This window comes from Sapajus apella, unplaced genomic scaffold, assembly GCF_009761245.1.
Source record: "Sapajus apella isolate SASKATOON/1434 unplaced genomic scaffold, GSC_monkey_1.0 scaffold5, whole genome shotgun sequence".
NCBI lineage: Eukaryota > Metazoa > Chordata > Mammalia > Primates > Cebidae > Sapajus > Sapajus apella.
In genome coordinates this window covers 41,350,086-41,376,261 of record NW_022436945.1, presented here as the reverse complement: position 1 = coordinate 41,376,261, position 26,176 = coordinate 41,350,086, and the positions used below count along the sequence as shown (strand labels likewise).

The following is a 26,176-nucleotide window of genomic DNA, read 5'->3' as shown; positions in this document are numbered from 1 at the left end:
CGGAACTGCAGGGAGACTGCTGGCTACCTCTGTACAGCTTTAGGATGAGGATAGTATAACTTAGAGCTGCCCTCAAAGGAATCATCTTTGGATGGTAGTGATTTTCCAAGGGGAGATTTTAATTCATTTCATTCTAGGTGCCAGAATTAGGATGAGATTTTCAGGGTTCACCCAGAGAGATCATTTATAACAATACTAATAGAGTATTTAAGTCAGTATATCTTTCCATGGCCTTCCATTGCCCTCAAAATGAAGTCCAAACTCCTTAACAAGGCTTTAAGGCCCTTTACAGTCTAACCCTCTAGCTAATCCAGTGACCCTCTATCCTTGGGATCCCTGTGCACTTATCACTCCTGTGGAATTTGAGTCTGCAGTGTAACGGTTGCTCACACTCTATCTCCCCCACTAAGTTGTGAGCACTGGACTCTCATTCCTGAGCACGGGACAGGGTGTTCTGTAGCAATCTATAAATATCTGATGAATGAATTAATGAATGCAAAGAATTCAGGCCTGATGTGGTGGCACATGCCTGTAATCCCAGCACTTTGGGAGACCAAGGTGAGCACATTATCACTTGAGGCTGGGAGTTTGAGAGCAGCCTGGCCAACATGGTGAAATCCCATCTCTATTACAAATACAAAAATTAAGCCAGGTGTGGTGGCACCTGGGGGGAACCTGGGGGGCAGAGGGTGCAGTAAGCCGAGACTGTGCCACTGTACTCCAGCCTGGGTGACAGAGTGATACTCTGTCTCAAAACAAAGCAAAGCAAAACAAAACAAAACAAAAACCAGAAAAGAATTCATTGATGAATGCTCACTATGGAATGAGCTATGGGTACTTTATTAGACAGTTTCCTTAAACAAATGTATTAATATAAGTCTGTGAAGATCATGGGTCTAGTATTAACTTGTCTTTCCTCACTATGAAATCAGTAAGCCCTTAAGTGGAGAGAGGCCAGGAGAATTTATTCTGCCCTGGCTCCATGTATCCTGACACATTTTCTTTTTTGGCTCTGGCATTGCGTCGTCCCAAAGCCTCTTGTCAATGCCTCACTGGTCTGAGTTCCACACTTGTGTGCCCTGGAATGGGTTCTTTCCTTTGAGGATTTTAACAGAAATTGCCAGGACTTCTCAATCTATCTGAGTGAAGTTGTGCAAAGTTCACAGTCTAAGGATGATCCTATTTCAATAACCTGGACTCTTGGTGTTTTTAATATGCTATTTGTAAGACCTCTGTTGCCCCACCTTGAAGAAGCCTGGTTTCCTTTATTGCGCCTTCTGTGGAAAGCAGAATCCTGCTGCCTTTTTTGGGGGCATTTTTTTTCTTTGTTCCATTCTGTCTCTTAGCTTTATGCAGGAGCATTGGCAGATATAATCAAAATCACCACCACCACCACCCCTGTGCTAAGTACTCCATCAATATTTAATATTTTTATTTTCACTTAAGCATTTTTTGGTAAAAAAATGTGTACTGCTTCATGAATTTGTGTGTCATTCTTGAGCAGAGGCCATGCTAATCATCTTCTCTTATCATTCTAATTTTAGTGTATGTGCTGCCAAAGTGAGCACTCCATTCATGCTTATTCATGAATCCTTGCAGGAGCCTATGGAATAGGTGCTGTTATTATAAACTTCTTTTGCAGATGAGGAAACTGAGGAAAGACTGATTTGCTGTAGGTCATGTCTAAGGACCTTGTGGTCCAGCTCCAGGACATTACACTCACCTGGGTTTTTCTCAGGACCCCCTCTCCTCTTTGTGTTACACTAGAAAATATTCTGCATCCTCCATCATCCTTGCTCTGGTAGCCAGCGTTTCTTATGTCATACTCACCTTCATGTAGACTTTATAGGCAGAGTCATGAAAGTAAAATGCTTTCTTTTCATGTAGTCTTCATTTCTTCAGTCTGCCTTTCCTTCTTGCTGACAGTCAGCCCTTGACCTTGAGCTGAGTGAGCCGTGGGTATTCGGCACTTTTCCCAGTCATAAAAGAATCCTGCTGGAGGAAGGATGATGTGATAGTATGAAGCAGCAGGGTTTAATTTTAGGGTGTGGCATGTCGGGGAGCCTGTCGGGAGAAATACAGTGAGAACATATCTGAGACCCTTTGGTAAAATAGTGCAGAGTCATGTAGGTTTCATACCATCCATATCATCACTCTTCAGAATTTTCCAAAAGAGAACAACTTTATGAGCCAGGCAGGGTAGGAATCATCATTATTATTTATTTTTTGCTGAAAACAGCACTTCAGAAAGCAAAATGATTGGCTGTAGGTCACCCAGGTACTAAGCAGTGAAGCAGGTTTAGCACTTCCGTTTCCTCTCCCCACAGCACCCTGTTTCTCTGTGATTGTACACGCAGACAATGAATAAAAACCAACATCCTATATCTTCATAGCCAACATTTTTTTGTTGTTGCTTCCCCAGAAAACAAATGAAAAATGAACTTGGAGTCCCTGTGGACTGGCTTGTCTATTGCTACTACCTTCCCTCTCACTGACAAATTCTAGTGTGCTCAGGCATTGAATGTGATGAGCGACTTCAGAGGGGCCAAGGCTCTGATTGCTGGGCCAGTGATCAAATCGTTTTGTCTGGAAATCCAGCTGTCTCATACATGAGTCTGGACTATTGAAGCCAACTGGCTTGTATGACCGTGAGAACGTCACCTTATTGCTGTGTTCTTCTTTCCATCTCTCTTCCAGGCTATGGGGAATTATTATATACAGCTTGAAGTATAGTGAAGTAGGAAAAGAAAGTTTGTTTTAAAACTTCGAAATGATGTAATTTACTTCCATCCTGCCATGGAACATTCCACCATATGTTTGTGTGATATTCACTTTTACTTCCCCTCTCCATCCTTCATCAGGTGTTTTTTCTTTCAGCATGAGAATGTATTATTTTTATTTTTTTGAGATGGAGTTTTGCTCTTGTCACTCAGGCTGGAGTGAAATGGCACGATCTTGGCTCACTGCAACCTCTGCTTCCTGGGTTCAAGCAATTTTCCTGCCTCAGCCCTCCAAGTAGCTGAGATTACAGACACCTGCCACCACGTTTGGCTAATTTTTTTATTTTTAGTAGAGACAGGGTTTCACCATGTTGGCCTGGCTGATCTCGAACTCCTGACTTCAGGTGATCTGCCTGTCTCAGCCTCCCAAAGTGCTGAGATTACAGGCATGAGCCACTGCTCCAGGCCTAGAATGTATTATTTTTATATAAAATGGGCTGCAACAAATTAACTCTGCTGTATTATTATTATTATTATTATATGAGAGAGAGTGTCTCACTGTGTTAACCAGGCTGGAGTGCAGTGGCACAATCTTGGCTCCGCAACCTCTGCCTCCTGAGCTCAGCCTCCCAAATAGCTGAGACAACTGGTGCACACCACCACTTTTGGCTAATTTTTAAAGGTTTTTGTTGAGACAAGGTCACACTATATTGCCCAGGCTGGTCTTGAACTCCCGGACTCATGTGATCCTCCCCTCCCTTCTCAGCCTCCTGAAGTGCTGGGATTACAGGTGTGAGCTATTGTGCCCTGCCAACACTGCTTTAATTGCAACTTAAGCCTCCAAAGTGGAATGAAGAATGAATGCAAAATTTGCTTTATAATAAGGGAGAAAAAAAACTCACCCAACTATAAGTAATCTTTACGTTTCTTCCTCTATTCATTTGTATATGCTGTCTGTTTTACTTAAGGGAAAAGTTCTTTATATTCATTTTAATTCAACAAAACTTTGTTCCATGCCTACTTTTGGCTGTTTTCTGATTTGATTCTCCAAACAATAAGACACAGTGCCCATCCCCATAGAGCTGACAAATTTGTGATAAGAAATGAAGAAAACGCTGGTTTTCCAAAGATTCTCTGGAGGCAGAAACAGGATCCTGACACACACAGAATTGCAGGACTTCTAGGTGCATCTCTTCCCAGTGGTGCTTTGCCAGCCCCCATGGTGTCTGCCCCTGTGCAGAGGCAGGTAGCTGGTTACCCGGATGTTCTGACCTTGGAAAACGCTGCCGTCTTCTGCTCTTTCTCTGGCTGATCCAGCTCACCACTCATTCGAGCCATTTTTTCCTGCAACTTTCCTCCACTTTCACAAGAGGGAAAGGCATCCGTTATCCCTAGCCCTGTTATACTCTCACACACTGATTACAAAGCAGAGGTTCTCTGTGTTTTCCCTGCTTTATAGGAATGTTTCAAATTATAAACTGTAAAGCTTAAAATTGTAAAAAAAAAAAAACTAGACAAATAAAACAAAATTCATTCACTTTTTATATTGCAATGCCTCTTTTTTTTTTTTTTTTTAAGAACTCCTACTAGACTATAAGTTAAGCTCCCTGAGGTCAAGGACTGGGTCTGTCTTATTTCATCTCCTGCTCCCTATGTCTAGTGCAGAGCCTGGTCCATAGTAGCCACTCAATAAACATTTTGCTGAATGCAGATGGATGACTCCATGACTCAGGCATGCATCCCTGTGATCGTGGCCAAGGACAAGCTGAGTGGCAGACACCATGCTGTACTAAAAATTATCCCTTCCTCTGACACTGGCTGACCGTCCTTGGAACGTGTTAGTGTGACTTGGTCCTCTCTTCCCTCAGGATGAGTTCATTTCCCAGGATGCTTCTCAGACCCTCATGTAAGTAGAACCTTGGCAGACCCACCCCAGGGGCCCTCCAGACTTGGCCAAGTCCTGTCTGGATCCCGTAGTGAAGGCAGCCTGGGCTCAAGCCAGAGTTCAGCTACATAAACAATGACAGCTGGGATGTCAAATGGAAGAACAAGAACTATGAGAGAGAAAAACAGTTACTTCTGACTGGGAAGGTCAAGGAAGACATCGGGCAGGTGATCACAGGAACGAACCAGCTACAGGGGCAGAGTCACAGGGTACAGAGGAGCACAGTGTTCCTGGGGAGTGGTCAGAGGCCCACTGTGGAGAAAAACACTGGGAGACAAGAAAATAAAGATTGTTTGGGCACAGTCATGGGCTTTATTCTAGGGGCCAAGAGAAGGAATTTGACCCGAGTTTGGAGAAGCATCACGATGAAGGACGGATTGAGGGGGAGAGTTCCTTGGATGGATTGAGGGGGAAAATTGCTTAATAAGCTCCATCAATAATCCAAGGAAGAGGAATGACAATGACCAAAGCCAGGACTGCAGAGTCCCCTCCACTTTTCCATATTTACTTATTTTTGTATCCACAACACTTTGAAACCCAGTGTCAGGCCCAGAATAAGTTGTCAGGAAGTGTAGAAGACTCAGTAAATAAAGCACAAATAGAGAAGACATTGGGAATGTATAATCAATGAATCCTTAGACTGTGAGTGTAGGGGGTTGGTGAGGGGAAGGAGGAAGAAGAAGCAGATAAAATGAGGTTTGGGGTATTACGTTTATGTGATTGGGACTTTCCGACAGGAGTACAAGGGAAAGCAGAAGCAGATGGTGTTTGAGAGGATTATGATATATCATGAAGCCTTACTTGGCAGCAGGCATACTTCTAAATGCTTTCCATGTAGTAACTTATTTCATCCGTACGATAACCATGTGCAGTGGATACCATTATTCTTTGAAAGATGAGGACACTGAGGAACAGGCAGTTAAGGTAACCTCCTGAAGTCACACAGCTACCAACTGGCACAGCCAGAATTTGAATTCTTGTCTGTTGGTTTGGTACCTGTTGTATTGGAGATACCTGTAAAATGACTGTGATCAAATCTCACAGGCCTAGGAAGACAGCCTGCATGCAGCTTTGCAGATGCTCTCTTAGGTCCTTTGGTATCAACGTCAGTTCTGTGATTCTAACTAGGTCTATTAGTCATGGTCCTCCAGAGAAGCAGAGTCAACAGGATGTATGTAGATGCATATTCATCCTGTTGTAAATGTGTGTATTTAGATATCTAAACTATACCTATATCTAATCCAGATCTATATCTTGAGAAAGAGAGAGAGAGAAACACAGGGGCACAGGGAGATTATTTTAAGGAATGACTCATGTGACTGTGGAAGCTGGCAAGTCTTAAATCTTCAATGGTGGGCTGGCAGGCTGCAGACGCAGGGAAGAATTGAACTTTGGTCTGAATTCTCCCTTCGCCCAGGGAGGGGAGTCTTTTCTATTAATGTTTTCAGCTGAGTGGATGAAGCCCATCACATTATGGAGAACAGTCTGCTTTGCTCAAAGTCCACTAATTTAAATGTTAATCTCATCTAAAAAATAGCTTCAGAGAAACATATAGAATAATGTTTGAGCAAATGTTTAGACATTGTGGCTTGGCCAAGTTGATCCATAAAATTAATTAATCATCACACTAGGCTCAGAAATGGAGACTACACTGAGCCTAGTAAGTGGCACATGCTGACCTCCCATTGCAGTGGCCTTTGCAGAAGCAGGCATGAGGTGTGAATCATTCTTTGATGAATTTGGAAAGTGTCAGGCTTGGACTATTAGCACTGATCATCTTTAGAACAGTACATCTAGGTTGGGTGCAGTGGCTCACGCCTGTAATCCTAGCACTTTGGGAGGCTGAGGCAGGTGGATCACCTGAGGTCAGGAGTTTGAGGCCAGCCTGGCCAACGTGGCAAAACCTTGTCTCTACTAAAAATAAAAAACTTAGCCGGGCATGGTGGTGGTGCCCCTGTAATCCCAGCTACTTGGGAGGCTGAGGCAGGAGAATCGCTTAAACCTGGGAAGGGGAGGTTGCAGTGAGCCGAGATCATGCCATTGCACTCCAGCCTGGGTGACAGGGCAAGACTCCAGCTCAAAAAACAACAACAACAAAAAGAACAATACATCTAGTAATGGTTCGACTCTGTCTTTTTTTTTTTTTTTTATGTTGAGGGGAATGAATTAAATATAGTTTCTAGGTGTATTTACAATTTCTAGGGATACAGAATGAAATGGATATAATGAGCAACCAGTCTCCAATTTATTTATTTTTTCTATTTTTCACATTAATATTTAAAAAACTTTTTAGGGGCCGGGCGCAGTGGCTCAAGCCTGTAATCCCAGCACTTTCGGAGGCCGAGGCGGGTGGATCACGAGGTCAAGAGATCGAGACCATCCTGGTCAACATGGTGAAACCCCGTCTCTACTAAAAATACAAAAAAATTAGCTGGGCATGGTGGTGCGTGCCTGTAATCCCAGCTACTCAGGAGGCTGAGGCAGGAGAATTGCCTGAACCCAGGAGGTGGAGGTTGCGGTGAGCCGAGATCGCGCCATTGCACTCCAGCCTGGGTAACAAGAGCGAGACTCCGTATCAAAAAAAAAAAAATTTTTTTTTAGATACATTGTAGGTTTATATATTTATGGGATACATGAGATGTTTTGATTGAGGCATGCAATGCATAATAATCACATCACAGAAAATGGGGTACCATTGTCTTAAGCATTTATACTTTAAGTTACAAATAATCCAGTTACACTTTGAGTTATTTTTAAATGTACAATTAAATTACTATTGACTATAGCCACCCTGTTGTATTATGTAATACTAGGCCTTATTCATTAATTCATCCTCCCTATTGTTCTGTACCTATTAACCAGCCCCATTCCCTCCAACCTCCCATTACTCTTCCCAGCCTCTGATAATCATCCTTCTACGCCTGCTCTCTATGGGTTCAATTGTTTTGATTTTTAGACTCCACAAATAAGTGAGAACATGTGATGTTTGTCTTTCTGTTCCTGGCTTATTTCACTTAAAATAACGATTTCCAGTTTCATCCATTGTTGTTGCAAGTGACTCAATCTCATTCTTTTTCATGGCTGAATAGTACTCCAGTGTGTATGGGTACCATGTTTTCTTTACCCATTCATCTGTTGATGGACACTTAGGATGGTTTCATATCTTGGCTGTTGTGAAGTGCTGTAATAATAATGGAAGTGCAGATATCTCTTTGATACACTGATTTCCTTTCTTTTGGGTATATACCTAGGAATAGGATTGCTGGATCATCTGGTAGCTCTTTAGTTTTTTTGAGGAACTTCCAAACTCTTCTTCATAGTGATTGTACTAATTTACATTCCCACCAACAGTGTATGAGGGTTCCTTTTCCTCCACATCCTCGCCAGCATTTGTTATTGCCTGTCTTTTGGATAAAAGCCATTTTAACTGGGATGCGATAATATTTTATTGTAGTTTTGATTTGTAGGTTATATTTCTCTGATGATCAATGATGCTGAGCACCTTTTCATGTGTTTGTTTGCCATCTGTATGCTTTCTTTTGAGAAATGTCTATTCAAATCTTTTGCCCATTTTAAAATCAGATTATTAGTTTTTTTCCTGTAGAGTTGTTTGAACTCCATACATTCTGGTTACCCTTGTCAGAAGGGTAGTTCACAAATATTTTCTCCATTCTGTGGGTTGTCTCTTTGTTGTTTCCTTTCTTGTGCAGAAGCTTTTTAACTTCATGTGATACCATTTGTCCATTTTTACTTTGGTTGCCTGTGTTTGTGGGGCATTACTCAAGATACCTTGGCCCAGGCCCATTTTTATGTATCTATTTATTTTTAGAGACAGGGTCTTACTCTGTTGCCCAGGCTGGAGTGACAATCATGGCTCACTGAAGTCTTAAACTCTTGGGCTCAAGTGATCTTCTCACCTCAGGCTCCCGAGTAGCTGGGGCCACAGATGCATACCACCATGCCTGGCTAATTTTTTAAAAAAGTTTTTTTTTTTTTTTTTTCCAGATCTGTCCTACCATGTTACCCAGGCTGGATCTTGAACTCTAAGCCTCAAGCAATCCTTTTGCCTTGGCCTCCCATAGTGCTAGGATTATCAGAATCAACAGGAGGTATATATATGTAGATATATATTCATCCGGTTGTAAATGTGTGTAAACATGGTGGCCTGGGCCACCAATTTATTATAGCAGTAAAAAGAAGGCTGTTTTAGATATGTGGAGTGCATTTTCATCCCACCAGAAGTATATGAATTTTCTGACTGACTCAGACTTCTCAAGTAATAGCAAGTAGCACCAACCATCATAGGCAGTCAGGCAAGGCCAGAGCTAAAGTCTTAACCCCGCTCAATCTTAGCATCAAGTTACTTTCTTTCTTCTGAATCAAAACATTCATATTCCCGCATGTGTTCTCTGTGAGCATTTCTGATGAATATTTATTGGCCTGGGTTATATTGCCTTCTCCCTCAGTATGTATTTATTGGGGTTAGCACTTTTAAATTTTCAGAAACTACCACAAGTATTGACATTTATTTTCTAGGCTCCAAGAAAATATTATCTATGCTGTTTGGAAAGACATTATTTAGTGTCTGGTTAGTTAAGAAATGGGGACATTGAAATATGATCTTAATTTGGGTTTCTAGAACTCTTTTTTGAGAATATAATTTTATGTGTATATAAGAATATTTTTAAAATAAAAGTATATTTAGGCTTTACATAGTACTTTATAAACATTAGTTTATTCTTTCTATGCTCTTTGATGCTATGCAAAACACAGTTATATTTTGAATAGAGTCAGTAAAACCCTTAAATGGGCAAAATGGCCTAAATTATTCAGTGGTCAAACCAGGAATTAAACCTTTGTCTCCAGGTTTCCCAACGAGCGTACTCTAGCAGGCAGTGGAGGACTGGCTGACATCTGGGGAGGTCTGGTGGAAAGAGCACAGACTTTGGAGTCATGGGTTCAAACCTCTGCTCTACCCCTTATCAGCCGCATCCATTTGGAAGAGTTATTTAATGTCTCTGAGTCTTATTTACCTCACTAGTCAGACATACGCTCATCAAGGGTTTTTTGTGAGCACTCAGTGAGTTAACTATATGTGTCTGGCACAGAACACACATACAATGTCTCTGCCCTTTTCCTCTTGCCTCTGATTAGTAAATCATATGCATCCTTCTCTGACAGAGGATGAATGTTTCTTGTTTTGGATCACTCAGGAAAAACCCTGCTCAAAAGATAAGGAAAAATGTCCAGTAATTTTTTTGCAAGTTATCTTGGACTCTGTTAATAATACATTCTATGATGTTATTTATGAAAAAAACTTGTATCACATGTATTTGAGCAGTATTTCCCAATAAACACAAATGCACTTTAAAAAAATCACTTTTTACCTATTACAATCCCCCTTTCCTATCCTTGATATCAAAAGTTGTGGTATAGATTCTTTTTTTTTTCTTCCTTCCTTCTCTTCTTCACCTCTGGGGCTCACAGGGGTACTCAGGAAAAAATTTATTTGTTTTCTCTTTGGTTCATTGTAAAAATTTGGGATGAGAAACACTGAATAAATAGATCATTAAAAGTTTGGTGATTATTTTAAAAAGTAGAGTAGGGCGTAAAGAAAATCTAGACAGGAGGTCCTTTCTGGTGGGTCTTAATGAATCTGTGTGCTCTGTCACTTAAGACATATCTAATCAGGAAAACTATCAAAATAAAACAATTATAATTAAGATTTGTTTAATAATATCTATCATTTATTAAGTGTTTACTAAGTACAGGTACTGTGATAAGCATTTTACATGCTTTAACTTATTTAAAAGCAAGGCTACTATTATTCTCAAGTTACAGGTGAGGAAAGTAAGATTTATTCAAGCTTGCGCAGCTTGTAGTAAGTGGGAGAGCTAGGCTGTGAATCATCAACTGTATCATCTGTCTTCCAGTAACAATAACTATCATTCTTGGAGACCTGATGATATGTCAGGCATCATGCTAATTTCTATTCATACCTTATCATAACATCCCATTATGTAGGCATTAATATCTCCATTTTAGAGTTAAAAAACTGAGACATTCTAATTATATTAATGACTTACTAAATTGTACTTCAATCGTGTCTGCACTTTGATAAATGATGTTCATAATTTGAGGCATTGTTAAATCTTGAAAAGTACTTAAAATAAAAATAGTTAAATGAAAGTAATTGTTATACAGGCTTAAAAACAAAGAACAAGGAGCTTGTAATAAAAAGTCAGAGTCCCTGGCTTCACTAATCTCTACTCCATATTCATTCTCCAGAAGCAATCAGTTTCAACAGTTTCTGTTTTGTGTTCTTTTGGGATAGCTATCCATGAATCTAGAAAATGTATTTACAGAATTAAGTCTTAATTTATCCAATTTAGGCATTTTCTGTTGATAATTTAGCTCACTCATACTCTTATATCATCCATCCTTATTCTCCTCTCAATATAGTTGTATCTCTATATTCAATTTCAAAAATAAATTGAAGCTTTTATTTCTTTTTTATTCCTTCTTTTGGGCTGGAGTATACCTTCATATAACTTCTTAAGAAAAGTTCACTCTTTTCCTTGACATATTAGATGATCAAATAAGGCTTTTATTTTTTTTCTTTTCTGATTGATTATTTGACTAATGTAGAAATATAGGTTCAAAATAATTTTTTCTCTAAAATTGGAAGGCTTTGAGGTGCTACCAGCAAGATAAGAATAGGAGTTTTCAGCCCTCATGCTCCCCATAGAAACACTGATTTTGACGATCATCCATGGATGAGAATACTCAGGAGTTCAGTGGAGAGGTCCCAGTGCCTGTTGGAACAAACAAACAAACAAACAAATCCAAGAATAGATGTATTGAAGAGGGTAAGAAAAACAGTTTCAAACACTTTACCCACATAACTTATCCAATGTGGCATGCCTTGGTGCCAAGAGAAACTCCTTCAGCCTGTAATTTCTACATTAGGGGAAAGTGAGAGCATATTGAGAACTGCCTTCCTCAACCATGCAGGATGATACTCAGGAGCCACACTTCTGTCTTGTTCCACTCAGATCACTGGGAATATCAGCTCAGCTGACTAATCAGGGGATAGCTAGGAGCAGAGGAAAATGGTGGAGGCTCACAGCAAGTGGGGAGTGGAATTCAACAAAGGGCCATGGTTTCTACTAAATGCCTCATGAACTTCACTAAGAGGCCTGCCCACAAACCTCATAGAACATATCATCTGCAGCTCCCCTCACTGGCCAACATGCACTCCAAGCCCCCTTCCTCCTGTAGCTGGCATCCCATGCATGCCCTTAGAGATGGTGCATGTGAGTCTCTGCAAATTATGCACAAGCACATGCAGCCAGCCAGATCAACTCTTCAGGACTGGCAGAAGGAGTAAAGGTGTTTGATCTTAAACACTTTAGAGAAGTGCCCCAGGAAAAACAAATGGGAGGCTCACTGCCCCTGGCCTGGCCTTTTGGGATCAAAATTCTAAGGCCCACTCCTCCACCCTGCCAACCAAAGATGGGCAAGAGAGGTGAAGCAGATATGTCCAAAGAAAAGGTCTGAGAGACCCCAGAATTCCTAGCTGAATGGACTGGTGCAGGTCCTTCTATCCTGAAGTCAGTCAGCAAAGACTGAAGGATGCCACTGCTTCTTTGAATACAAAGAGAGCAATATAAGACTTCAAAAAACACACAAAAAAAATTCAAGGAAGCATGAAACCACCAAAATATCACAATAACTTTTCAGTAGCCAACCCCAAGTAAATGAAGATATAGACATTACCTGACAAAGAATTCAAAATACTTGTTTTAAGGAAGCTCAGCAAACTATAAAAGAACACAGAAAACTCAGTAAATTCAGAAAACAATACCTGAACAAAGCTAGAAAATGAGCAGAGAAATGTAAAAAAAATTTAGCAGAAATTCTGGAGCTGAAAAATACAAATGAATGAAATGAAAAGAGCAATAGAGAGTTTCAATAGCAGACCTGATCAAGCAGAAGAAAGAATGTGTGAACTCCAAGATAGGTCATTTGAAATTATCCAGTCAGAGGGGAGGAAAAAAAGAAATGAAAAAGAGTGAAGAAACTCTGCAAATTTATGGGACACCATCAAGTGAACTAATATGTACAATTTGGAAGTCCCAGAATAAAGAAGAGAGAAAAGGCAGAGGGATTATTTAAAGAAATGAAGGCTAAAAACTTTCCAAATTTTAGGAGCGAAGTGAACATTCAAGTTCATGAAGCTCAAATGTCCGCAACAGAATCAATCCAAAGACTATCACACTAAGACACATTATAATTAAGTTATCAAAAGTTAAAGACAAAGAGAGAATCTTGAAAACAGAAAGAGAAAAAACAACTTACAACATATGAGGAAGCCTCTCTCCATAAGGTTATAAGCAAATTTCTTGGCAGAAACCTTGCAGGCCAAATAAGAGTGGGGTGATATATTCGAAGTGCCGAAAGAAAAATCTGCCAACCAGGAACACTATACCTGGCACAGCTGTCCTTCAAACATAAAGGAGAGAGATTTTCTGAGACAAAAAGAAACTGAGTGAACTCATCACTACTAGACCTGCCTTATGAGAAATGCTAAAGGAAGTTCTTTAAGTTGAATGAAAGAATGTTAATTAGTAATATGAAAATATCTAAAAGCATAAAACTAATTAGTAAAGATAGGCATTAATTAAATTCAGAATACTAAAGTACTATAATGGTGGTATATAAATAACTTTTAATTCTAGAATAAAATTGACAAAAGTATTAAAAATAACTACAACTAAAATAATTTGTTAATGGATATACGATATAAGAAGATGTAAACTGTGATATCAATAACATAAAGTGTGTGTGTGTGTATGTAGAAGTGTACAGTTTTTGTGTGCAATTGAAGTTGTTTCTAACTTAGAGTAGACCATTATAATTATAAGGTGTCTTGTGCAAGCCTTATGGTAGCCATAAAGAAAAAAAACCTCTAGTAGATACACAAAAGATAAAGGAATTAAAGGATACTACCACAAAAACAAACAAACCATAAAGCAAGATAGCAAGAGAGGAAAAAATGAACAATAAAACAGCCATCAAACAATGACCAAAATGGTAATAGTAAGCCCTTATCTATCAATAATTATTTGAAATATGAATGAATTATTCTCCAGTAAAAGACATGGAACAGCTGAATGGATAAAAAACAAGATTGAACAATATGCTGTCTATGAGAGATACATTTTAGTTTTAAGCATACAGATAGGATTAAAATGAAGGGATGGAAAAGACATTTTGTGCAAATGATAACCAAAAGAAAGCATGAATGACCATACTTACATCAGATAAAATAGACTTCAAATCATAAACTATCACAAGAGGCAAAGAAGATTATTATATAATGGTAAAGGGATAAATTAATTAAGAGGATTTTAACAATTATAAAATATATACACCCAACTTTGCAGCACATAAACATAAAAAGCACATATTAACAGATTTAAAGGGAGAAATAGAGAGTAATAGTAGTAGGAAACTTTAGTACACCCATTTCAACAACTATTAGATAATCTAGGCAGAAAATCAATGAGAAAACAGTAGATTTGAATCATACTATAGACCAAATAGTCCTAACAGACATATACAGAACATTCCATCCCACAGCAGCAGAATACCCATTTTTGTTAAGAGCACACATAATTTTCTCCAGGACAGATCATATGTTTGGACCACAAAACAAGCCTAAATACATTCGAGAAGATTAGAATTATATTAAGCATATTTTCTTTTTTTTTTTTTTTTGCCGGGGGTGGGGTGGGGAACGGAGTTTCGCTCTTGTTACCCAGGCTGGAGTGCAATGGCGCGATCTTGGCTCACCGCAACCTCCGCCTCCTGGGTTCACGCAATTCTCCTGCCACAGCCTTCCGAGTAGCTGGGATTACAGGCGTGCGCCACCATGCCCAGCTAATTTTTTGTATTTTTTTAGTAGAGACGGGGTTTCACCGTGTTGACCAGCATGGTCTCGATCTCTTGACCTCTTGATCCACCCGGCTTGAGCCACCGCGCCCGGCCTAAGCATATTTTCTAATCACAATGGACATCAATAACAAAAGGAAAATTAGAATATTCATGAATATGTGTCCATTAAATAACACACTCCTGAATAACCAATAGATCAAGGAGGAAATCAAAAGGGAAATCAAAAATTACCTTGAGATAAACAAAAATGGAAACACAAAATACCAAAACTTATCAGATTCAGCAAAAGCATTTCTAAGAGGGAATTTTATCATGACAAAAATCTACATTAAAAATGAAGAAAGATCTTAAATAAACCACCTAACTTTACACCTCGAAGAACTAGAAAAAGAAGAACAAACTAAGTCCAAAGTTAGCAGAAAGGGCTGGGCCTGGTGGCTCACATCTGTAATCCCAGCACTTTGGGAGGCCGAGGAAGGCAGATCACTTGAGGCCAGGAGATCAAGACCAGCCTGGCAAACCTGGTGAAACCCTATCTCTGCCAAAAACACAAAAATTAGCCGTGTGTGGTGGTACAATGCCTGTAATGCCAGCTACTTAGGAGGCTGAGGCAGGAGAATTGCTTCAACCTGGGAGGTGGAGGTTGCAGCAAGCCGAGATCGTGCTACTGCATCCCAGCCTGGGTGACAGAGCGAGACCCACATCTCAAAAAAAAAAAAAAAAAAACCAAAAAAAGTTAGCAGAAAGAAGGAAATAATAATGATTAGAGAAGAAATAAATCAAGTACAGACTAGAAAAACAATAGAAAACATCAACAAAACACAGAGCTGGTTTTTTAAAAAGATAAACAAAATTGACAAACCTTTATTTAGGCCAACCAAGTAAAAGAGAGAGAAGACTCAAATAAATAAAAGCATGAACAAAACGAGACATTACAGCTGATAACACAGAAAAAGAAAAGAGCCTAAGAGAATACTATGAACAATTATATGCCAATTAATAGGATAACCTGGAAGAAATAAGTAAATTCCTAGAAACACATGATCTACTAAGACTGAATTACGAAGAAATGGAAAATCTGAACAGACCAATAATGAGTAAAGAGATTGAATCAGTAATCCAAAACCTTTCAACAAAGAAAGGCTCAAGACTAGTTGATTACCCTGGTAAATTCTACCAAACATTTAAAAAAAGGAATTAATACCAATCCTTCTCAAACCTTTGCAAAAAGCTGAAAAGGAGAGAACACTTCCAAACTGATTTTACAAGGCCAGAATTACCCTGATACCAAAACCAGACAAGGAAGCACAAGAAAAGAAAATTTTAGGCCAATATCCCTGATGAACTTAGATGCAGAAAATTCAACGAAATACTAGCAAACTGAATTCAACAGCACATTAAGAAGATTATACACCACGATCAAGTGGGATGTGTCCCTGGGATGCAAGGATGATTCAACATACTCAAATCAGTAAATGTGATACACCATATCAATAGAATAATGAAAAAAAATCACATAATCGTTTCTATAGAAGAAATATTTGACAAAATTCAACATATTTTCATGATGAAACTCAACAAATTAGGTATAGAAGGAATTTACCTCAACATAATAAAGGCCGTACAAGACAAGGCTGCAGCTAACGTCATTCTCAACCATGAAAAGTTGAAAGCTTTTCCTCTAAGATCAGGAACAAGACAAGGGTGCCCACTCATATAGCTTCTATTTAACATAATGCTGGAAGTCCTAGTCAGAGCAATTAGGCAAGAAAATAAATAAAAGTCATCCAAACTGGAAAGGAAGAAGTGAAATTGTGTCTGTTTGCAGATAACATAATCTGTCCTAGTTTGTTTTCTATTGCTTACAAGATAATACCTGCAACTGAGTAATCTATAAAGAAAAGTAATTTATTTCCTTTTTGGTTCCATATAAAGTTTAAGGTGTTTTTTTCCAGTTCTATGAAGAAGGCCGATGGTAGCTTGATGGGGATAGCATTGAATCTATAAATTACTTTAGGCAGTATGGCCATTTTCACAATATTGATTCTTCCTAACCATGAGCATGGGATGTTTTTCCATCTGTTTGTGTCCTCTCTTATTTCCTTGAGCAGTGGTTTGCAGTCCTTGAAGAGGTCCTTAACATCCTTCGTTAGTTATATTCCTAGGTATTTTGTTTTCTTTGTGGCAATTGTGAATGGGAGTTCTCTCATGATTTGGCTCTGTTTGTCTGTTATTGGTGCATAGGAATGCTTGTGATTTTTGCACATTGATTTTGTATCCTGAGACTTTGCTGAAGTTGCTTATCAGCCTAAGGAGATTTTGGGCTGAGACAATGGGGTCTTCTAAATATACAATCATGTCATTTGCAAATAGAGACAATTTGACTTCCTCTTTTCCTAATTGAATACCCTTTATTTCTTTTTCTTGTCTGATTGCTCTGGCTAAAACTTCCAATACTGTATTGAATAGGCGTGGTGAGAGAGGGCATCCTTGTCTAGTGCCAGTTTTCAAAGAGAATGTTTCCAGTTTTTGCTCATTCAATATGATTTTGGCTGTGGGTTTGTTGTAAATAGCTTTTATTGAGATACATTTCATCGATACCTAGTTTATTGAAAGTTTTTAGCATAAACGGCTATTGAGTTTATTGAAGGCCTTCTCTCCATCTATGGAGATAATCGTGTGGTTTTTGTCTTTGGTTCTGTTTATGTGATGGATCACGTTTCTAGATTTGCATATGTTGAACCAGCCTTGCATCCCCAGGATGAAGCCTACTTGATAGTGATGGATAAGCTTTCTGATGTGCTGTTGCATTTGGTTTGCCAGTATTTTTTTGAAGATTTTTGCATTGATGTTCATCATGAATATTGGCCTGTAGTTTTCTTTTTTTGTTGTGTCTCTGCTGGGCTTTGGTATCAGGATAATGTTGGTCTCATAAAATGAGTTAGGGAGGATTCCCCCTTTTTGTATTTTTTGGAATACTTTTGCTTTTACACTTTTGGTGGGAGTGTAAATTAGTTTAACCATTGTGGAAGACAGTGTTGTGATTCCTCAAAGATCTAGAAATAAAAATACCATTTGACTTACCAATCTCATTACTGGATATATAAATCATTCTATTATAAAGACACATGCACACTCATGTTCATTGCAGCACTATTTACAATAGCAAAGACCTGGAACCAACCCAAATGCCAATCAATGATAGACTGGATAAAGAAAATGTGGCACATATACACCATGGAATACTATACAGCCATAAAAAAGGATGAGTTTGTGTCCTTTGCAGGAACATGGATGAATCTGGAAACCATATTTCTCAGGCAACTGACACAAGAACAGAAAACCAAACACCAAATGTTTTCACTCATAGGTAGGTGTTGAACAATGAGAACACATGAACACAGGGAGGGGAGCATCACACACTGGAGTCTGTTGGGAGGTGGGGGCTAGGGGAGGGATAGCAGGGGTGGGGTGATTGGGGAGGGATAATATTGGGAGAAATACCTAATGTAGGTGACAGGGGGATGGAAGCAGCAAACCACCATGGCATGTGTATACCTATGTAACAATCCTGCAAGATCTGCACATGTACCCTAGAACTTAAAGTATAATAAAAAATACATATAAAATGTAAAATAAAAAAAAATCGTTAGCTAAAAAAAAAAAGTAATTTATTTCTTATAGTTGTGGAGGCTGCGAAGTCCAAGATTGAGGGGCTGCATCTAGTGAGAGTCTTCCTGCTAAGAGAATAGATCTTAACATTCAAACAGATTTAAACATTAGCCATAAAAAACCAAAATGGTGACTATGTGTGGTGATAGGCATGTTAATCAGCTTCATTGTGGTCATTTCATAATGTGTTTGAATATTAAAACATCCTATTGTACAACTTAAATGTATACAATTATTTGTCAATTATACCTCAATAAAGCTGGTTAAAAGAATCTATATATATTGACTTTTAGATAATTTACATTTGTTACCTTATCATCACGTTGAATTTTTTTCCTTACTAATATTTTTAATCATTTAAGTTCTAAGTTTGACAAATTGTTAAACTAAATTAGCCCTGAATAAGTTTAAGTATAATAAGTTTCTATGTAAGGAGAACAAAAAGAGAATTTTTTTTATTATACTTTAAGTCCCGGGGTACATGTGCAGATTGTGCGGGATTCTTACATAGGTATACACATGCCACGGTGGTTTGCTGCATCCATCCCCCTGTCACCTACATTAGGTATTTCTCCTAATGTTATCCCTCCCCAACCCCCCACCCCCTGCTATCCCTCCCCTAGTCCTCTCACCCCACAACAAGACCCAGCATGTGATGTTCCCCTCCCTGTGTCTATGTGTTCTCGTTGTTCGATACCCACTTATGAGTGAGAATATGTAGTGTTTGGTTTTCTGGTCTTGTGTCAGTTTGCTGAGAAATATGGTATCCAGCTTCATCCATGTCCCTGCAAAGGACATGAACTCATCCTTTTTTATGGTTGCATAGAAATTTGAAGTCTCTGTTGTACTGTTTTCTTTTCTTTTTCTTTTTTTTGTTTCTTCGAGATGGAGTCTCGCTCTATAGCCCAAGCTGGAGTGTAGTGGCACAATCTCGGCTCACTGCAACCTCCACCTCCCAGGTAGATCTCTGTTCAAGCAATTCTCCTGCCTCAGATTCCGGAATAACTTGGGTTACAGGCACACGCCACCATGCCCAGTTAATTTTTGTATTTTTAGTAGAGACAGGGTTTCACCATGTTGGCCAGGCTGGTCTCAAACTCCTGGCCTCGTGATCCACCTGTCTCAGCCTCCCAAAGTGCTGGGATTACAGGCGTGAGCCACCACATCCGGCCTGTTGTACTTTCTAGTATCCAGTGTTGCTGATGAGTAATCTGATACTGATTTCATTCTCATTCCTTTATAGATGACCTGCTTTTTCCACTTTAAATATTTTGCATATATTTTTTATCTTTAGTGTTTTAAGATTTTACGTGCATATGTCTAGTTGGCAGTCTTTTTAAAGTTGTCCTACTCAGAACATAGCAGTCTTTTTATTCTGAAGACTTGCATCTTTCCTGACTTTTAGGTGGTTCTCGTCAATTATTTATTTAATGATTACCTCCCATTTGTATTCTCTGCTTTTTTCCCTGAAGCTTGTATTAGTTTGTGTTAAAATATAATGAACATCCTGGCTTGACTGTCTTCATATTTCCCATTTTCATCTCTGTGTGAGTGTGTGTGCGCGCGCACACATGCTTATACATGCATGTGTGTATTTGTATACCTTTTGAGCATTTTCTTCAACTTTACCTCCCAACTCTTCCATTAAATTTTTTATAATGACAATTATATTTTTAGCTGTGGATTCTACTGCTTCTCTGATTATATATTTTTTTCCTTTTTGTTTTTTGTTAAACCAGCATCTTGTTCTTGTTTTAAAGACAGCTCTTCTCAAATCTACAATCGATCAACATTTTAAAAAGGGCCTTTTCCTCTTCCCCTCCTCTTCCTCCTTCTGCTTCTCTCTCCTCTTTCTTCTCTTTTTTTCTCTTTCTCACTCTCTATGTCTTTGTTTTCATATTTCTCTTTCAGGTTGTGGGTTTTCTCACACATGGACAGAAGGGCTATTTAGGAGCCCCTTTTATATGAGTATGGCTTTTTGACAGGCATGCTTTGCTTTAGTGTGAGTTTCTAGAGCACCAAGCCAACACAGGAGAGGAGGGAAGATGCCAGATTTGGGAGGACTTTATTTCGGAGCACTAATACTTGTCCCAGTCACCTTACTTTTCTGTCATTATATTCAATTTCCTTGAAGAAGAACCTTCTGAGTTTTTCCTGGGTTAAGGGCCTACCCTATAGGCAGTTTTTTGTGTGAAGAGGTAGAAGAGTGGGATGTACTTGTCTAGATCTAGATCTTTAGTTATAGCCCACTTTCACCAGCACATCTCACTTCTGTCTCCCTGACAGCTGCCATCTTTGATTTCAGTCTCATTGGAATTCCTCTAGCTAGATGGAAATGTACACTTCCCCTGGGCTCCCATCCCAGGGGAAGTGCACATTTCAAGCTTTTTTCTTGTTTACCCATTACCAGACTTTCATGGATTTTTCATCTCCTATAAATTTGCTAAACTCTCTTGGGTACTCATGCTCCCAGAAGTGTTCTTTAGTTATTGTACGTTTACATCATTTGAATGTTTTTTTCCCCATATCATTTTAATAGAGCCCAGGAGGGAGAGGAAATCAACATTCTCCACCTATCATATTGAACTGGAAATTCCCTCACTACCTTTGGGAATGTATTAATTCACCAATACTTACTGAAAACATATCATATATCAGGTGCTGGGTTAGGCAGTAGAGATACAAAATTGAATCAGACATAGATTTTCAAAATCTAGAGGGAGACATATTTCACCAATAATCATGTTGCGGGGTTAGAAGTGATGTAATAAAAGCTTGGATGAGACACTAAAGATCACAGAGGAAAGAACAATTAATTCTATTGGCAGTAGAAAGGGAGTTGGAAAATAACCAAGTGTCCCAGGTAACATTCAAGAAGTTTCTACATCTCTCAGGCCATATCTGCCTGAAGATAAAGTAGTGTTACATTAACAGGAAAAAATCACCCACCTTTTCTGTAGCTGATGTTAAACCTTGGTTAGCGCATGTTCTCACTCATAGGTGGGTGTTGAACAATGAGAACACATGGACACAAGGAGGGGAGCACTACACACTGGGGTCTGTTGGGGGGAAATGGGGGAGGGCCGAGGGGTGGGGAGGTGGGGAGAGATAGCGTGGGGAGAAATGCCAGATATAGGTGAAGGGGAGGAAGGCAGCAAATCACACTGCCATGTGTGTCCCTATGCAACAATCTTGCATGTTCTTCACATGTACCCCCAAACCTAAAATGCAATAAAAAACAAAAAAACAAAAAACCTTGGTTAGATATCTCCAGAGACAGTCTGGGATACAGACAAGAGTGCAGGTAGTTTTGCTTCCCAGGAAGCAGTGAGAGAGTAGGGAGGATGAGACAGGGAAGGGAGAAAATCCAATAAAGTTGCATTAATTGAGCTGGCTGTTGCCGTGAACAAATGGGGCTCTGTCCCACTGGAAATGTTCTGAAGAATGTTGGAAAAGGCATCTCAGAATTATTCTTCCAATGGCAGGAAGCTGGGGCACTTGTCTATGGACCCTAGTACCCTGTTGGTTGACAGTAGCCTCTGGGGGTATTAATTCTCTTTATTTTTCAGGGTGTGGCTATATGCCATCTCAGTGGCCTTCCCGGGTTTTGGAGAAAGTCCCTGAGAAGAAAAGCTGCAGATTCTTTGGTAGAAGCTTGAGTTCTGGAACCTGGCACTGCATGCAGAAGCAGAACTGCCCACCATAGTGGAGCTAAAATCAGGTGGGCTGATGGAAGTGGGAAGAAAGGGCTCAACGATGATTTGCTGCACACCTCAATCTTCGCCTCAATGATTTCTGATAACGTGCCAGGGGACTTTGTGCATGATTGCAAACATATGGCTGGAGCTCTGTGTAAAAATGTCATGTGCTAAAGCCTCTGGGTCCCCCAAACCCTGCAAAACTTTTCACCCCTGTGCTCCCACTGGACTAGGGTGGCTCCTCAGTCTGATGCCTGCATCTCTGCCACTCCTACTGATGCATATTACAGCCACATTGTGCCAACATCAAACCACTGAAGTGGGGAGAATCCCCTTGTCCTAACTTTGTGCATACATTCTGACTTTGATCCCACAAGCATTAAGGCATTGAGAGTCTGGGAAACTTCTGTAAAGTTCCCAGTGTCACCTGGAAGAGGAACACCTTGATCCACCATGACTTCTCACTGCATTATCTTAGATCAGTTAATATGTTTTGCACCAGAGAGCAGAGAGTTGAGGACATGAAAGGAGACAGGTAGATTTTATTGTGGGAATCAGGGTTCTAGATCTATCTGGAATAAACTGGGTGCTTTCTTTTCCTTTTGAGGTCTAGGCAGGAAAAGAAAACAGTCAGGAGAAGGGAACGAGTGTGCTAAGGGGCTATAAGTGTCAGGTATTTTATATCATGCATCTCACGTAATCTTCGTTACACTTACTTTATGTTACTATCAAGTCAATGTTATTATTTCCAAGGCGATCAAAGCAACAAAAATGTAGAGGGAATAAATAATTTTTCCAAGGTCACAGAATTAGTAAGAGGCAGAGTTGGGAGTTGAATTCAGGTCTACCTAGTTCTGAAATCTGATCAATCATATAGCAGCTGAATGGGGTCAAGAAGGGAGAAAAATCATGAGTTAAATTAATTAAATTGGATGAGAGCATTTGAAGCGTAGGTTGAACTACAGATTTTAATTTTATTTTGCATTCTAAACTATCTAAGCAGCCCCCCGTCCCTCACCAATTAATTCCACAGGTATAAGCAATCGTTCATGTGAAAAAAGCCAGGGGATTTAGCTGGCCACAAGTTCAGTGAGCCATCAGGTGGCTGGTGCTGCTAAGAAGGGAAGGCCTCCTTAGTTTGCACTAATAGAATTATGGGGAGATCACAGGAGGTAACAGACCTGCTGTGCTTTGTCCTGTTTAGGATTTTTCTTGGGGATTGTGAAACCTTCATCTGCTGCTGGTATGAGTGCGAGCCGGTGAGCAAGCCGGCATTTCTGAGTGAAATGGGAAATAATGCACTTTCCATCTGACCCACGGTCTCTTTCCTAGCCATTGGTCCCAGAGACACTCTAGAACAGGGCTATGAAGTATCACATAGAAGAGCATTTTTTTTTGTTATATCATTTGCGGTGGCAGAGAGTTGGAAGGAACTTGTTCATCACAATGAAGATAGATAAGTAAACGATGGTGCATATCTAGTATGGCGTTTTACATGGCAGGCACAATTCAATAAACTATTAGATTGGTACAAAAGTAATTGTGGTTTTTGCCATTACTTTTAATGCCAAAAACCACAATTACTTTTGCACCAACCTAATAGATTTACCCACAGATTAACACAGATTGATCTTAACATAGTGAAAAGAGCAAGAAATTGAATGCAAGAATTTATATGCAAATCACTTACGTAAAATACAAACATACAGGAAAACATTATTAAAACTAATGGCAAAACCACAATTACTTTTGCACCAACCTAACAGATGTACCCACAGAAAAACATTTATCTTTCTGTATTACATACAGTTGTGAGGACATATATTGTAAACATTAAAATGCGCAGAAAACAAAAGTGGGAATTTGAAGAATGTGAAGAGGAAGAAGAGAGGCATGCTACGTTGTACAGATAGCATGGCACCCTCTGCACCTCCAAGCGTGTCCTGTGAACTGAAAAAGCTTACAAATTCTATTTAAAAAGCAGAGAAAAAAGTTTGTGTAGCTGGGTAGAGTGTCTCATGCCTGTTATTCCAGCACTTTGGGAGGCTAAGGTGGGTGGATCGCTGGAGTCCAGGAGTTTAAGAACAGTTTGGGCAACATGGTAAAATCTTGTCTCTACAAAAAAGTACAAAAAATTAGTCAGGTATGGTGGTGTGCACCTGTAGTCCCAGCTACTCAGGGGACTGAAGTGGGAGGATCACCTGAGCCTAGGATGTCAAGGCTGCAGTAGCAGTCTGGGTGACAGAGTGAGACCCTGTCTCAAGAAAAATTGTGCTATTTAAATAAACCTAAATAAAACCATAACTCATGTGCTGGTCTTCTTGCCAATTTAATTTTTAAAATTGCATATTCATTACACACTTTTATTCAGCATCTACTACATACCTGGTACAGTTCTAGGGCTCTGCGCACTGGGAATACAGCTGTGACTTACATGATAAATACCTAGAAGAATTGCTGGGTCAGAGGGTAAGCACTTCAAAAATTTTAATAGATATTGGTTAATTGTCCTCCAAAAAATCTGTAACTAATTGGTATTGTTTGGTTAGTTTTCTCTGACTCTTTTTTAGAGCAGTTTTAGGCTCACAGCACATTTAAGTGGAAGGTACAGAGATGTCCCACATGTTCCTTGCTCCTGAACATGCATAGCCTCCCTCACAGTCAACATTCCCACCAGAGTAGTGCATTTTTTACAATAGGTGAACCGACACTGGCACAACCAAAGTTCACAGTTTACATTAGGATTTGCCCTTGATGCTGTGCATTCTATGTGTTTGGACAAATGTGTAATGACATGTCCCTGCCCTTACAGTGTCATGCAGAGTATTTTCACTGCCCTAAAAATCCTCTGTGCTCTGCCTACTTCTACCTTCTCTGTCTCCACACGCTGCCAATGACTGTCTCCATAGTTTTGTCTTTTCTAGAATGTCTTGTAGTTGATATCATACAGTAGATGGCCTTTTCAGATTGGCTTCCTTCACTTAAGACTGTAATAAGCATTTAAAGCTCCTCCATGACTTTTTTATCGCTTGATAGCTCATTTCTTTTTAACACTGAATACTATCTCATTGTCTAGATGTACCAAAGTTTATGTATTCACTCAACTACTGAAGGACATCTTGGCTGCTTCTGAGTTTTGGCAATTATGAATAAAACTGCTGGAAATATCTGGGTTCGGGAGAATTGCTGGGTCAGAGTAAAAAACATATTTAAAATTTTAATAAATATTGCCAAATTGTCCTCCAAAATCTGTATCGATTGGTATTTTTTATTAAGTGGTGTTAACAGGGGCACTTCCCAGTGATTTGTTTTTCTGAATGTGGATAAAAGGATTGGAAGAAAGGGAGACCGCAAAATACTAAGAAAGATGGCATTAGACTCACGCATTTTTCATGAACCGAGATAGCCCCGAGCTGGGTGGATGGAAGCTCAGTGTAAATTCTGATTTGTATTGGAGGCACATGCTCTCCAGGCCTGCTTATCCCAGTCTAGCTTGCTCTGACCTGGGCGCTTTTCCCTCTGGGGTCACTTGGCAATGGGCTGTGCTATCAAGCACCTGTCCACAGCCGGGAGAGAGGAAAACCCATCTCACGATGATGACTTACCCATTGTTCTCCTTTAGCAGGGATGCAGCATCTGTGCCCAGGATCCAGCACCCCTGCTAGGCTTCCAATGAGCTTCCCATCCAACTGCCACAGCCCTGGACGGCAGGCCCTGGGGCTCCACCCAGGACCCTTGGCGGAAACAGGATGTAATGTTTCCAAGCGGGTCGAGCAGCGGCTGCTTATCTGCAGTGGTCAGTAAGGCAGACAGAAACATTCTCAGTGACCTTCCTTCCTTGGCATGTTTGAAAACCATGACCCTACTCCCCTTTATGGAGGAGTGAACTGAGGAGTTTTAACTAAGTGGGGGATAAACATGAAAGGTTGGTATTTTTTCCAATTATTGGTTTCTATGATGTTCAGTTGAATGCCCGTTTCCTGCTTTTCTATAACTTTGGCAGATTCTCTTTCTGCTCTCTTTCGGTTATGAAAGTTTCAGTCCATTTTGGTTTAAAGCATCAATGTCAGATGCAATTTAAGTCTAATCTCCTCCATCTTCCTGCAGGTTTGACTTGAAGGCTGAGGGATCTAGGGTGGGAGTGTATAAACTGCCTTTGTACTTTCCCCCCAATCTAGTGC

General features: G+C 39.7%; 1 non-coding gene across 1 annotated transcript; it reads right to left on the bottom strand.

The window, feature by feature from the left end:
* Positions 1–1,459: 1,459 nt before the first annotated feature.
* Positions 1,460–1,568, bottom strand: LOC116548896. Its single transcript, XR_004267607.1, has one exon. It is a non-coding gene; the product is annotated as a U6 spliceosomal RNA (small nuclear RNA).
* Between the last annotated feature and the right edge of the window lie 24,608 nt (positions 1,569–26,176).